Source organism: Taudactylus pleione, unplaced genomic scaffold (assembly GCF_031769625.1).
Source record: "Taudactylus pleione unplaced genomic scaffold, aTauple2 ptg000437l, whole genome shotgun sequence".
NCBI lineage: Eukaryota > Metazoa > Chordata > Amphibia > Anura > Myobatrachidae > Taudactylus > Taudactylus pleione.
Window position 1 is genome coordinate 5,033,346 of NW_028284839.1, and position 12,223 is coordinate 5,045,568.

The 12,223-nt window shown below is 47.2% G+C and overlaps 1 protein-coding gene across 1 annotated transcript in view; it reads right to left on the reverse strand.

Annotated features, from left to right (window-relative positions):
* The window catches only part of GPR153 (G protein-coupled receptor 153), a 119,113-nt gene that overhangs the window by 99,152 nt on the left and 7,738 nt on the right, over positions 1–12,223 (reverse strand). The window contains exon 2 of the mRNA XM_088447719.1: positions 8,849–9,232. The gene's annotated coding sequence lies outside the window, so the exon portion shown is untranslated. The remainder of the gene's footprint in view (positions 1–8,848; positions 9,233–12,223) is intronic.

Below are 12,223 nucleotides of genomic sequence, written 5' to 3' on the forward strand. Positions count from 1 at the left end.
CATTTCCTCGACGCCGGGCATCCCGATCGTAGTGATGCCGGGAGCCGCGAGCGGACAGCCGCGGGAGGGAGGGGGTTAGGTTTAAGGCTCCCGGGGGGGACTTAGGGTTAGGCACCCCCCCTGGGAGGGTTAGGGTTAGGCTAGGGGAGGGAGGGTTAGGGTTAGGCACCCCCCCGGGGGACTTAGGGTTAGGCAGCGGGGAAGGGGGTGGTTAGGGTTAGGCACTTAGAGGGGGGATTAGGGTTAGGCACTTGGGGGGGAGGTTAGGGTTAGGCACCCCTAAGGAGGGTTAGGGGGGTTAGGTTAGGTTAGACAATACTTACCTATCCACGATCGGGATTTCCAGCACTGTTGGGCTTCCACTGCTGGGATCTCGGCTGATGTCGGGCTGCCGGCCGGCGGTATTTCATACAAATTCCATACAGTATATATATTATATATATATAAAAAATACACAGTTAAGTTGAGTTCTTCCCACTGCGATGACAGTATACAAAAAACGTCATTGGCATGAGTGCTATTTTGGCTTAAGTCCTGTATAATATACACATTTTCCGTTCTCATCCGTAGGGGACACATGATGGAGCTACTATGAGAACAGATAAAGTAATTTACACAGATGTCTTTCATATGGAAGCAGAATGTAAAAACGGTGGCCTTTCGGGAAACATTGCGGCTGCTATAAACTTGACTGAAGACATTGATTACGAGGGAATCCAAAACATCTACACTTGGCCAACACATCAATCCACAGACACGGACTCATGTGCAGCCCAAAGATGGATACGGAATTAATTACAATCAGTGATGGAAAACAAATATCTAAAACGGTCTGTTCCAGTAGCACTGCTCAGCCTGGATATGGGCCAGTAACTCCCATGGTGCCTGTGCCTCGTCCTTCATTCAACTTGTACAGCAAGTGTGCACTTTAATATATATAAACATTGGGCCTAATTCAGGGTCGTACGCTATTAGCATTGCTGCTGTGTCATTGGACGCAGCAGCGATACTGAAATACTCTAATGCCACAGGAGGCATCTGAGCGCTCCATGATGGCATCGCAGATCCGAGTGCTGCATCTGAAGAGGCAGCATCTGATAACCAGATGGGCACCGATGGTAAGGTTCAAAAAACCCTTTTAGTCCCTTTCATGGCTTCCATGTAATCCTTCATCAGGTATGGAACACATAGCCCACCGCACCACCAATGCATACTGCGCTAAACATTCCCCGCCCCAAACCGCCGCAGCATGTCAATCATGCTGCACCTTTGGGGTACTGACGCCGTAGCTGCAGAAAACAAAACGGAACATGTGCAGTACAGATCATGCGCATTTCTTCAATATATGTCTATAATGGTGCGTACACACGGTACGATTAAAATGCACGATATGAACGATATCGATCATATCGTTATCACTCATATCGTGCATTTTTTGGTGCCTCCAACCCACCAATGACCTGCGATGTGCGGGCACGTATGGATGATAAAGATATCGTCCATTGACCGTGCATGCAGGCCAACCTGGTCAATATCGACCAGGTAACTATAGGGACCCGCGATCGTTGATCACGAGTCGCTGGCCGTCGTTGGTGGTCGATCATCCAGCACACCCGGGAGATCATTCAGCGATATCGTTATCACTGACGGTCGTCCCGTGTGTATGCACCATAACTCACTCTCTCTATGGGCGGGATAACCCCATTTCTCATATGCACCATGTTCCGCTTGGATACGTAGGTAACGCCATCTTCTAATGGCGTTACCCTATAAAAACCTATAGGCTTCTCTTCTTAGACTGCTGTGAGAAGGATCCAATGGGAACTCTCCCAGAGCCCCCCGCGGCGCGTATGTCATTCTGCGCGAAGGACAGCTCTTTCCAGGAGAGCTGTCCTTTGTGATTTCCTAGGTACATAACGGTATAATTAACGCCAGCATGCATGCAAAGAGTGACGAGATGCATTGCATCCCGAATGTGATGGGTCATGCATTCCGCCCATGTATATAATGTGAGCGGTGAAATAAACTTTAACGGTTGCACTTTGGGTTATTATATAAAACATTAGAAATGAACAAGTCAGGGGATTTGTAAAGGAATTATACTGTCCCAAATTTATGCTGGAAATATATTGTGTGTGTACACTGGGGATTGGGGAAAGGTACAGCGATGAGAATAGCAGCAGGACAGAGAGAGAGGGTTTCGCAGCAGGCAGACCGAGCAGCGGGAAGGACATCAGAGAGACACAAAGCACTGTAACAATAATAGTGGTATTTTATGAGCTATAATAAAATGTATTACTCGTCACTAGTAATTCTGCCATTCCTTCCCGCATTTATAGGAGCAGACTTTAGGAAGCTCCGCAAGCGATTCATTGTTACAGCGGAATAACACATAGGAAAACGCTTAGAGAAGTTGCAGTAAACTCAGTTTTACACTGTTTCACCAGAAAGAAGAGAAATGAAATAATGATAGTAAAATAAATATATACATTAAAGCATTAAAGCCCACTTCTCCAGACACCACTCAGTCGATCGGCCTGTTCTGGAGTGTCAATAGTAAGCCTCTATGGGGAATCGGTAGGATTTATCGCCGGTTCCATGCCCGGCGGTTGGAATCCAGACAGCGGCATCCCGGCAGAGGAGGAAATCCCGATCGTCAAAGGTAAGTATATATTACTAACCTATTTCTAACCCTAACCCTCCCTTAGGGGTGCCTAACCCTAACCTTCCCCCCCAGTGCCTAACCCTAATCCACCCTCCAAGTGCCTAAACCTAATCCCCCCTTCCCTCCCGCCTAAACCTAAGTCCCCCGGGGATCGGGATGCTGGGCGTTGGGCTCCCGGCGTATGTCTAATGACAGGCGTCGGCATATCGACGCCTGTCTTTAGACCCTTGCCGCGATATGACAGTCGGGAAGCCGGCTGTCGGGATTAGGTCCGCCGGGTTCCCGACTGCATACCCTCTACGGTAATTATGGCCAAGCCTGCAGGGTAATGTCAAATAATAAATGATGTTATATGAAACCTAATATGTTTCATAGTGCAAACACAAGATGGTCAGAGTGCCCCGTCACCCCATCTGTTCTCTATCACATTTATACTACATCAATATCCCAGCAACGTGTATCCAATTATAATATGACAAACAGACAAACTGTACAACATAAGTGGGAACATCTGAGAGTGCTGCATCCCAGCTCCTCACGTACCGCGATTCCTGACTTATACTGGCCACACGCACGCAGATTGGGTTGGCCAGAGAGGGTTTTCTTTAATCATATTGGCCAAACCAAACAATCAAACTCTAACAGACTGGATTGATTTTGATGAAGTGGAAAGGTTGATCACCTCTACAGGGGAGGTCAGAAGCGGCGGGGGGAACGGGCGGCCAGATTCCTTTCGGTGAGTGGATCCTGGGATCTGTGAAGTTTCTGTAAGAGCTGATCATGCACAGATCTGATAGAAGGAATCGCACCATCCAACTGTGGGGCTGATACATCAAACAGTGTAAAGCGTGGGGCAGTGGACCAGTGGAGAAGTTGCCATAGCAACCAATCAGCTTGGAAGTAGCATTTATCAAGCACGTTGTATAAAATGATAGGTAGAAGCTGATTGGTTGCTATGGCCAATTTCCCCATTTCTCCACTCAATTCACTGCTTGACACATTAACCCCTAAGTTAATTGCGCTATTATCTTGTTAAAATTATAAAAACAATATGAACGTATGCCTGCTTGCTGAACATTTATAGTGTTTTATCTCAATGTGCAAGATACGATACTGAGCATATGCAAGTGCAGACGGTGCGGAGTTGTTCGTATTTTAAGATCTGTCCTTTGCGATGCCCCCAGACAGAGGGTCTTCCGGGATTAATACCCAAAAGTCCCTCTGGTGCTTCTGTGCATGCGCTGAAGGACGCCGGACGTGGAGGGGGATGGGAGAGATCCGATTGGATCACTCTCAGGGGGAGCGTCCTGGAAAGAAGCCCATTGGCTTTTATTGGGTAACGACACCACCCACCGGGCCGAAGCACTATAATGCATCGCATTCACCTTCACCTGTGGACCCCACCCGGCTATTCCTGATCTGACTTATTCTCTGCTTTGTTATAGGGAATAAGACTGACAGATAGCATGCTCCACCTCCTTCCTCTATGAGCCGTCTGTCAGGCGGTGGGGTGCCCGCTCAAAATAGAGGAGGTCTGGTGACTATATAGGGAGGCCTGATGGGCATGTGAGGAAAGATGAGGGCATGTGGGGGGAGTCAGATGGGCATGTGAAGAATTGTGAGGGGCATGTGATGGGCACATTGGCAGGTCAGCGGGACATGAAGGTGTAAATGAGCATGTGAGAAGATCAGGGGGTATGTGGGAGGATTTGTGGGCATGTATGAAGATCAGAAGGGTGTATGATAAAGTTTGAGTGGGATGCTGAGGGCATGTCAAAAGATCTGAGATACATGTAGGTGAGTTTTAGTATCCCCCGAATGTATGACAGATATCTCCGATACATGCTGCAATACCTCCATTCCCACCGGCAGCCGCAACCCCCATAGGTTTCTATGGCGGCTGCTATGCTGCGATGCATTCCGGAGATTGGCCCCCACAGCTACCCCCTATGGGGTAGACAATGGCCCCCTATGGGGCTACATATCGAAAATACCACCAGGAGAGGGTTCCATAGGAACCCTCCTTGGCAATGGCTGCGGCTCAGCCGTGGTCAGTAGACCACACATGCACTGGTGTCTTGGCACAGGAGCGAGGAGATCGCTGACGCGGTCACTTCACGCCCAGGCACATCGGGGAGTCGGACTCCTTTCAGAGTCCCTGTCCCTGTTGGTGCATTTTGTTAAATCCCAGTGATATGCTCGCATCCTGCAAAGCGATCATGGGCGCTAATATCGCACCCAGATCGCATTGCAAATACCATCATTAATAAATGGGCCCCTCAGTGAGAATTCCGCATTACAGCCCTAGAACCCAGTTACACCCCTTCAGTCACAAGTGGAGATGTGACCGTATTGCACATGACTTTACATCTGCAGCTGTTGCGTGAATACAGAGCAAAAACATACAAGATACGTTCCCCAAACAGACTTCCGTTCAGTCGTATATAGCGGCCAAAAATGATTATCCATTCTTATTCTGTACCCTGTAAAAGAATCTTTACTGACCAATAATGTTTACACCACAACAATACATTCTAGCTAAGTTGAATAAACATTGCAGCACAAGAAGGTCCTAATAGGCAGCAGCAGAAAAGTGTTGAAATTATTAAGTTTCAGACGTGATGAGATTCTCCTAAATTCCGGCAGCAGCGGCAGGGGTACAGGCTGTTACCGAGACACCAGGATTGGATAGCTTCCAGGTAGCAAGAATCCCACACCACCAACCCCGATCTCCTTGTTTGGGATTGGAGTTAATATAGAGTTATCTTAAATGATGACAGGGTTCTTTTTTAACTTTAAAGAAGCAGATTTGTCTGGCAGAAAACACTGAGGGCAGTAATTATTTTTAGGGGGGAAAGACAATTTAAGGGTCTATGGGGTCTATGTAATAAGCCTAGACTAGACGATTTCTTGAGCGATTTGGCCGATTGCGACGCATGGGAACGATAAATCGTTTATATCGTCCAGTGTGTGCGCACGATGCCGATGCCAACAAGCGCTCCTGTGGGTCGTCCGTCACATCCTCAGATTTTTCGTACATGCATCTGAGGATGTTGCTAGCGATGCAATGCAGCATGGCCCCTGCTACCCCCTGCCGTACCTCCATCGCTGCCGGCATCGACAAGTATGTATGCACTTGCCGATGTCGGTACCTCCGCTGGGTCCCGTTCTCAAGTTCGTGCTGGGTACACATCGTCTAATGTGTACCCACCATTTGATTGCGGACACATTTTGGATGCAATGCATCCCGCCAATGATAGCATGCATACTGGCGTTTAGTAACGCCATATGTAGGATCATTTAAGCAAAGGACAGCTCTTTTGATAACAGCTGTACTTTGCGGTGTCGGGACTTCAGGGTTTGTGACCTGGGAGTTCCCCTGCGCGTTTGCGGCCGACAGGCTGCAGGGGACCCTGTAAGGGATCTCTTGTATCCGCCATCTATAGATGGCGTTGCCTATGGGTCCAAGCTCAGGAAAGCGAAGCTTGGTGCATATGGAATACGGTAGTTTTGGGGCCCCGTGTAGCTTTGATGCTCCTGTAATTTTTCAAACGCAGCCTGTAAAGTGGCATTTAGGAGCTACAGCTTAGTACATAGACGCCTATATCTTTTTAATTTTTTTCACTCTTTGATTAGTGGAATCATGGATTAGAATATATATATACCGCCACCCATTTTGAACCTTTGATGCATATTTACATTATGCCTAGGATATAACTGGAACTGTGGCCGCTGTATCAGGCAGCTGAGTTAAGATTCTCCTAAATTCCGGCAGCAGCGGTAGGGGTACAGGCTGTTACCGAGACACCAGGAATGGATAGCTTCCAGATAGCAAGGATCCCACACCACCAACCCCGATCTCCTTGTTCGGGATTGGACTTAATATAGAGCTATCTTAATGATAGCAGGGTTCTTTTTTAACTTTAAAGAAGCAGATTTGTCTGGTAGAAAACATTGAGGGCAGTAATGCTCGTAAGAAATCCAATTTAAAACAGTCTATATTCCTACTGTTATTGTCTAAAGTTGTAGCACTGATCCCAGAGCTAGATCCAAGAACAGATCTAACAAACGATTACATCAGTAGTGTTTAATAAATAAGTACATTGGTGACAGCACATTTCCCCCACCAATGGTAAAATAGTTTAATTTGCTCCAAAGTCACCATACCCAACACTAATCTTAAGGTAAATCCTGTGATGACACAGGAGGAGCTGAAGGAAAGGAGGGGGGGTATATTGTCTAGAAGCCTAGTACCTTGCCCCCCTCCCCCCCCCCCCATGCCACGGCACAGATGGCGCATTCTACTTCTGACAGTTATTCTTGGCTCATTGTCTGTGTTTGTCCTATAGCGATATATACAACTACATAGCAGTGTAGGCGAGAGGAGGTCAGGAAGGTCTTCTATGGGGCAGGACAACTGTCATTTCCTGGCTATATTGGTGATTTGCAGTCAGTGGGGTTTATTTTTAGAAGGATCGCTATATTACTTTTTCCACCAGACCCTTGAGGAGAAACCGATGAAATGATGCTTCATAGAATCATTGCACTCTCAGCCATCATAAATAACATCCTATTTAATATAACACACTCAGGATGCTACTCATTTCCTCAAATCCTGCCGCAAGGGCATCAATAATAAGGGTAATAAGAAGGGGTCTTTGTTGCAGACTGAAAGTCAAGGGTGCAATGTGGTCTTCTTACATTTTCCATGACCCCTTACAGCACCTCTGTGTTACAGTATCAAGAGGCACATTGACATCCCTCACTTGTACCAGAGGTGACGCTTAATACAAACTGCTCATGTCTCCTAAATTATTCTGCAGTCTCCTAAATTATTCTGCAACACACATACTCTCATTATTGCCAGTCAGTTACATTCATTTATACTTGAAAATATTTAAATCAGCAAAATACATTACATGCACCTTTATAACATTGTAAATGTACCTAGTATACCGACATCCATACACACGACATGACAAACCCACAATAATAAGGAACATTACACAATACAGATCTGCATAATGGTCAGTGGATTCTGGGGTCAGGCAGCTTATTAGGGTCCATCTGATGAGAGGAGCGTGGCTTGTCCTCCCCACTGCATGATTTGCGTGGGGGGATCCCGTGCAAACCCCCTATTGTGTCTTTATTAGCCCTCTGTAGCTTAGCATTAAACACGTGTGCAGTGTAGCATTGCAAGAGATGCAAAACTCGCTGTGCGTGGGGCTTTGGGATTCCACGCGTGTTTTACCCTCCTGATATCTTTGACACAATGTAATTCCCAAGCAATGCATCTTATACTAAATACGTGATACTCACCCCCACTCCCGTTACATAACACACGGCAGATGTAATGGGTGCTGCCCACCAAGGTGAACTTTCTTTGTTCCATCACTCTTTGGAATAAATGCTATTATCTGTATGTATAAGGAGCCCAGTGGCATGTCTGGGGGTATAAGGAGCTCAGAGGCATGTCTGGGGGTATAAGGAGCTCAGAAGCATGTCTGAGGGTATAAGGAGCCCAGTGGCATTTTTGGGGGTATATGGAGCCCAGTGGCATGTTTGGGGGTATAAGGAGCTTAGAGGCATGTCTCCGGGTATAAGGAGCTGAGAGGCATGTCTGGGGATATAAGGAGCTCAGAGGCATGTCTGAGGGTATAAGGAGCCCAGTGGCATGTTTGGGGGTATATGGAGCCTAGTGGCATGTTTGGGGGTATAAGGAGCTCAGAGGCATGTCTGGGGGTATAAGGAGCTGAGAGGCATGTCTGGGGGTATAAGGAGCTCAGAGGCATGTCTGAGGGTATAAGGAGCCCAGTGGCATGTTTGGGGTTATAAGGAGCTCAGATGCATGTCTGGGGGTATAAGGAGCTGAGAGGCATATCTGGGGGTATAAGGAGCTCAGAGGCATGTCTGAGGGTATAAGGAGCCCAGTGGCATGTTTGGGGGTATATGGAGCCTAGTGGCATGTTTGGGGGTATAAGGAGCTCAGAGGCATGTTTGGGGGTATAAGGAGCTCAGAGGCATGTCTGGGGGTATAAGGAGCCCAGTGGCATGTTTGGGGGTATAAGGCATGTCTGAGGGTCACTGCACCCGATCTCTGTGCCAGGGGGTCAGCAGCATTGGCTCTCCTGGGCATCAGTTGCAAAATAATTCCTAGGCAGGAGACATGAGACCCCGTGTTACCTGCTAGATGGAGGGAGATCCCCCGTGTCTTTATATAGTCCTGCTGCTGCTCCTATAACAGCGGAGCCCTGAGCCCCCAGCTGGGCAATACATTGGCCGAAATCATCGCTCCCCCGGTGGCCCCCTGGGGTCTCCCAGCTGCTCTGCTCGCAGATTCACCACTTGCCAAGTGACTGTCCACGGTGTGTCTTCTCCCAGCCTGTGTCACCCCACGCAGTGTCCCCGTACACCCGTGGGTAAGCATTGTTCCAAGGAGAGACAGGATTAGCTGAGATAGCTTCTGTGGAGCTGTGTTCTGCTGGAGCAGCCCCTCAGCCCACCCGCAACAATGGGCTCTCTCCCCTCTCTCTCTCCCTCTCTCTCTCCAGTCCAGTGTTGCCAACTCTATAATGGAAAACAAGCAACTGATGAGTGAAAAACAAGCCCAAAACAATCCAGAAAAGCCCCCTTAAAAAAGTCCAACTTAATGAAAACCACAAACTTTAGTTTTTTTTTTTCGGTTTATTTTATTAAAATTAAAATAAAGATTTATACAAACTGCCTTTCATTTCTTTCAATTGATATTTATCAGCACAAAATCTATTAAATAAAGAGGCTAAATCAATGTAACAAAAATATCAATATCTTTAGAGTACAGGAGACAAAAGGGTTATTTAAACACGTAAAAAAAAAATATGTCAGTATGATATTTGCCATTTATATGCGTGGGACTTACTATACAGTACATCCCGCCTCTTACTGGGTACATAACGGAGTTCATTATCTCAGTATGTACTTAGAAATGCAATTTAAATCGCAAAGGACAGCTCTCCCGATAAGAGCTGTCCTTTGCACCTCGGCTAGGGGGGCTTCCGGGTTTAACACCCAGAAGTCTCTCTGGTGTCCCTCTGCGCATGCGCAAAAGGACGCACGCGCCGCGGGGGGAGATGGGAGGGATCCTGATAAGAAGCATATAGGCTTCTATTGGGTAACGCCGGTCCTTAGTACATATCGGAAATGCGGTAAATCCACCGAAAACTGCATTTTCGGGGGTTTTATTGCATTTTTCAGTTTAGTACATCCTGCCCTATGATCGTTTAAAACTATACAACTACATATATAGAGAAAAAGATACTACAGAGAGATATACAGAGAGACAGATAATACAGGCAGATATACAGAGAGATATACAGAGAGATATATAACAATAAATCGGAGGGGGGGGGTGAAACAGACATGTAACATGTTACCTTAAGGGGTCTATCCATTACCCAAATTTGCGAACAATCTGACCAAAACCAGGAGGTTTTGGTCGCATTGCTCACAAGGTCGGGTAGTGGATAGTCGGCAAGGACCAGCGATGCGCGTGCACGCTGGTTCCTTGCCGTCCCCGACTGTCTACTGTACATGCCCGTCAACCTGACAACGGACGTCAGGTTCGGCATGTTCAGGGATAGGAGATCGGGCTCGTTCACTGAATGACGTTCAGCGAACGCCGTTCAGTGCGTGCACCGCACCTAGGTGACATGAAGGTCTGAACGCTGGACATTCAGACTTTTATGTCGCGTAGTGGATACCCCCCTTAGCGGTATCTGACTGCTCAGTGTAATCTCAGGTGCTGCTGTCCTGCTGTAGACACTGTGCACACTTCTGTGACCTTGTGAACCAATCACAAGTCACAACTCCGACCTGACACTTCACTGCAGGGTGTCTGCTCTATTGTTGAAAAAAAACAAGCCCAAAAACAAGCACCTTTGAAAAAACAAGCCCAAAAACAAGCAACTCTGAAAACAAATCAAGCCAATTCCGCTTGTTATAAGCGGACTTGGCATCTATGCTCCAGTCCCTTCCTCTCTCTCTCTCTCTGTTGTCATTGCTCCCACCCCAGCCCTCATTTCTTCATCTCATCATTTGGTCTGTACACTATAGAGGGCATGTCTCGCACAAGCTCACCCACCCGGCAGCCCACGTTCCATCTCTCGCAGGGGAAACTACAAATTCTGTCAACTTATTTTACTGACACACGTGCAGGCTGTAGCCAGGACCTCCCTGCACCCTCCTCCTGTCTGTCCCTTACTTTCCTGGAGGGCCAGATAGACAATATACTTCCAAACCCACATTTTTATTTATTTTTTTAATTTTTTTTGTATCCCAAATAAAGGGTTAAATATAAATGGTAGAAATAACATACATGTGTGACTGCAGAAGCTTTGGAAGAATTGAGGTGTCAGTCAAATCACCTCTCCTTGAAGTTGTGCCCTATATCCCTTACTCTACACCAGTGGTTCAGAAACTTTTTAGAATCACGGTGCCCTAGAGCAGTGGTGTCAAACTCAGGCCATCCAGCTGCAGTCGAACCACACCTCCCAGCATGCACTGCCACTGTTTTGTTCTTAGGGCAAGCTAAAACTGTGCAAAGGCATGCTGGGATATGTAGTCCCACAGCAGCTGGATGGCCATAAGTTTGACACCCTTGCCCTAGAGTATCAGCATTTTTACCACCACACCCCTGGGTCAAAAGTTTCTTTTTGAGAAATTCAGCAAAAAAGTAAATTCTGCTTATAGGTCACCCTCAGGTTCAGTTATGTGGTGGTTGACAGGGCTGCGCATCTTTTTATCCACATATTGTTTTGATTGACAGCCATTAGCACTGGTTTTGCCTATCACTGACTAAAAATAATTTTATTTGGTACTGTACCACCAACCCCAGGCAGCCCTGCAAGTGCCCTGAGGCACCCCAGGGTGCCACGGCACCCAATTTGGGAACCACTGCTCTACACAATTCCCATTGCAAACACAAACTAGCTTTGTTACTTTGTTGTAGACATGAGTAGATTCTGGTCTCAGTGTTGCTATCCATGGTTTTTGTCTGATCCCAGGCATGCTCTTCAGTTTCTTTGGTCCCCTACCTGCTCTTCAGTGTCTTTGATCCCAGTCCCAGTCTTGCAGTACAAGGTCTTTGGTTCCAGTCTTGCCCTCTGGGGTCTTTGTCTGGACACAGTCTTGCTCTCCAAGGTTTTTGGTCACAGTCTTGCTCTCCAGGGTCTTTGGTCCCATTCCCAGTCTTGCAGTACAAGGTTTTTGGTTCCAGTCTTGCCCTTCAGTATTTTTGATCCCAGACCCAGTCTTGCTGTCCTGGGTCTTCATTTTCATGTGTTGTCTAGTCCCAGTCTTGCTTTCTGTGGTCTTTGTCTGGTCACAGTCTTGCTCTCCGGGGGCTTTGTCTGGACCCAGCCCTTGCTCTCCAGGGACTTTGGTCCCAGTCTTGCTCTCCAGGGTGCCACTGCACCCAGTTGGGAACCAATGCGCTACATAATTCCCATTGCAAACACAAACTAGCTCTGTTACTTTCCTGGAGGGCCGGAGGCAGATCAGCCTAAATTGTTCCAGATAGAC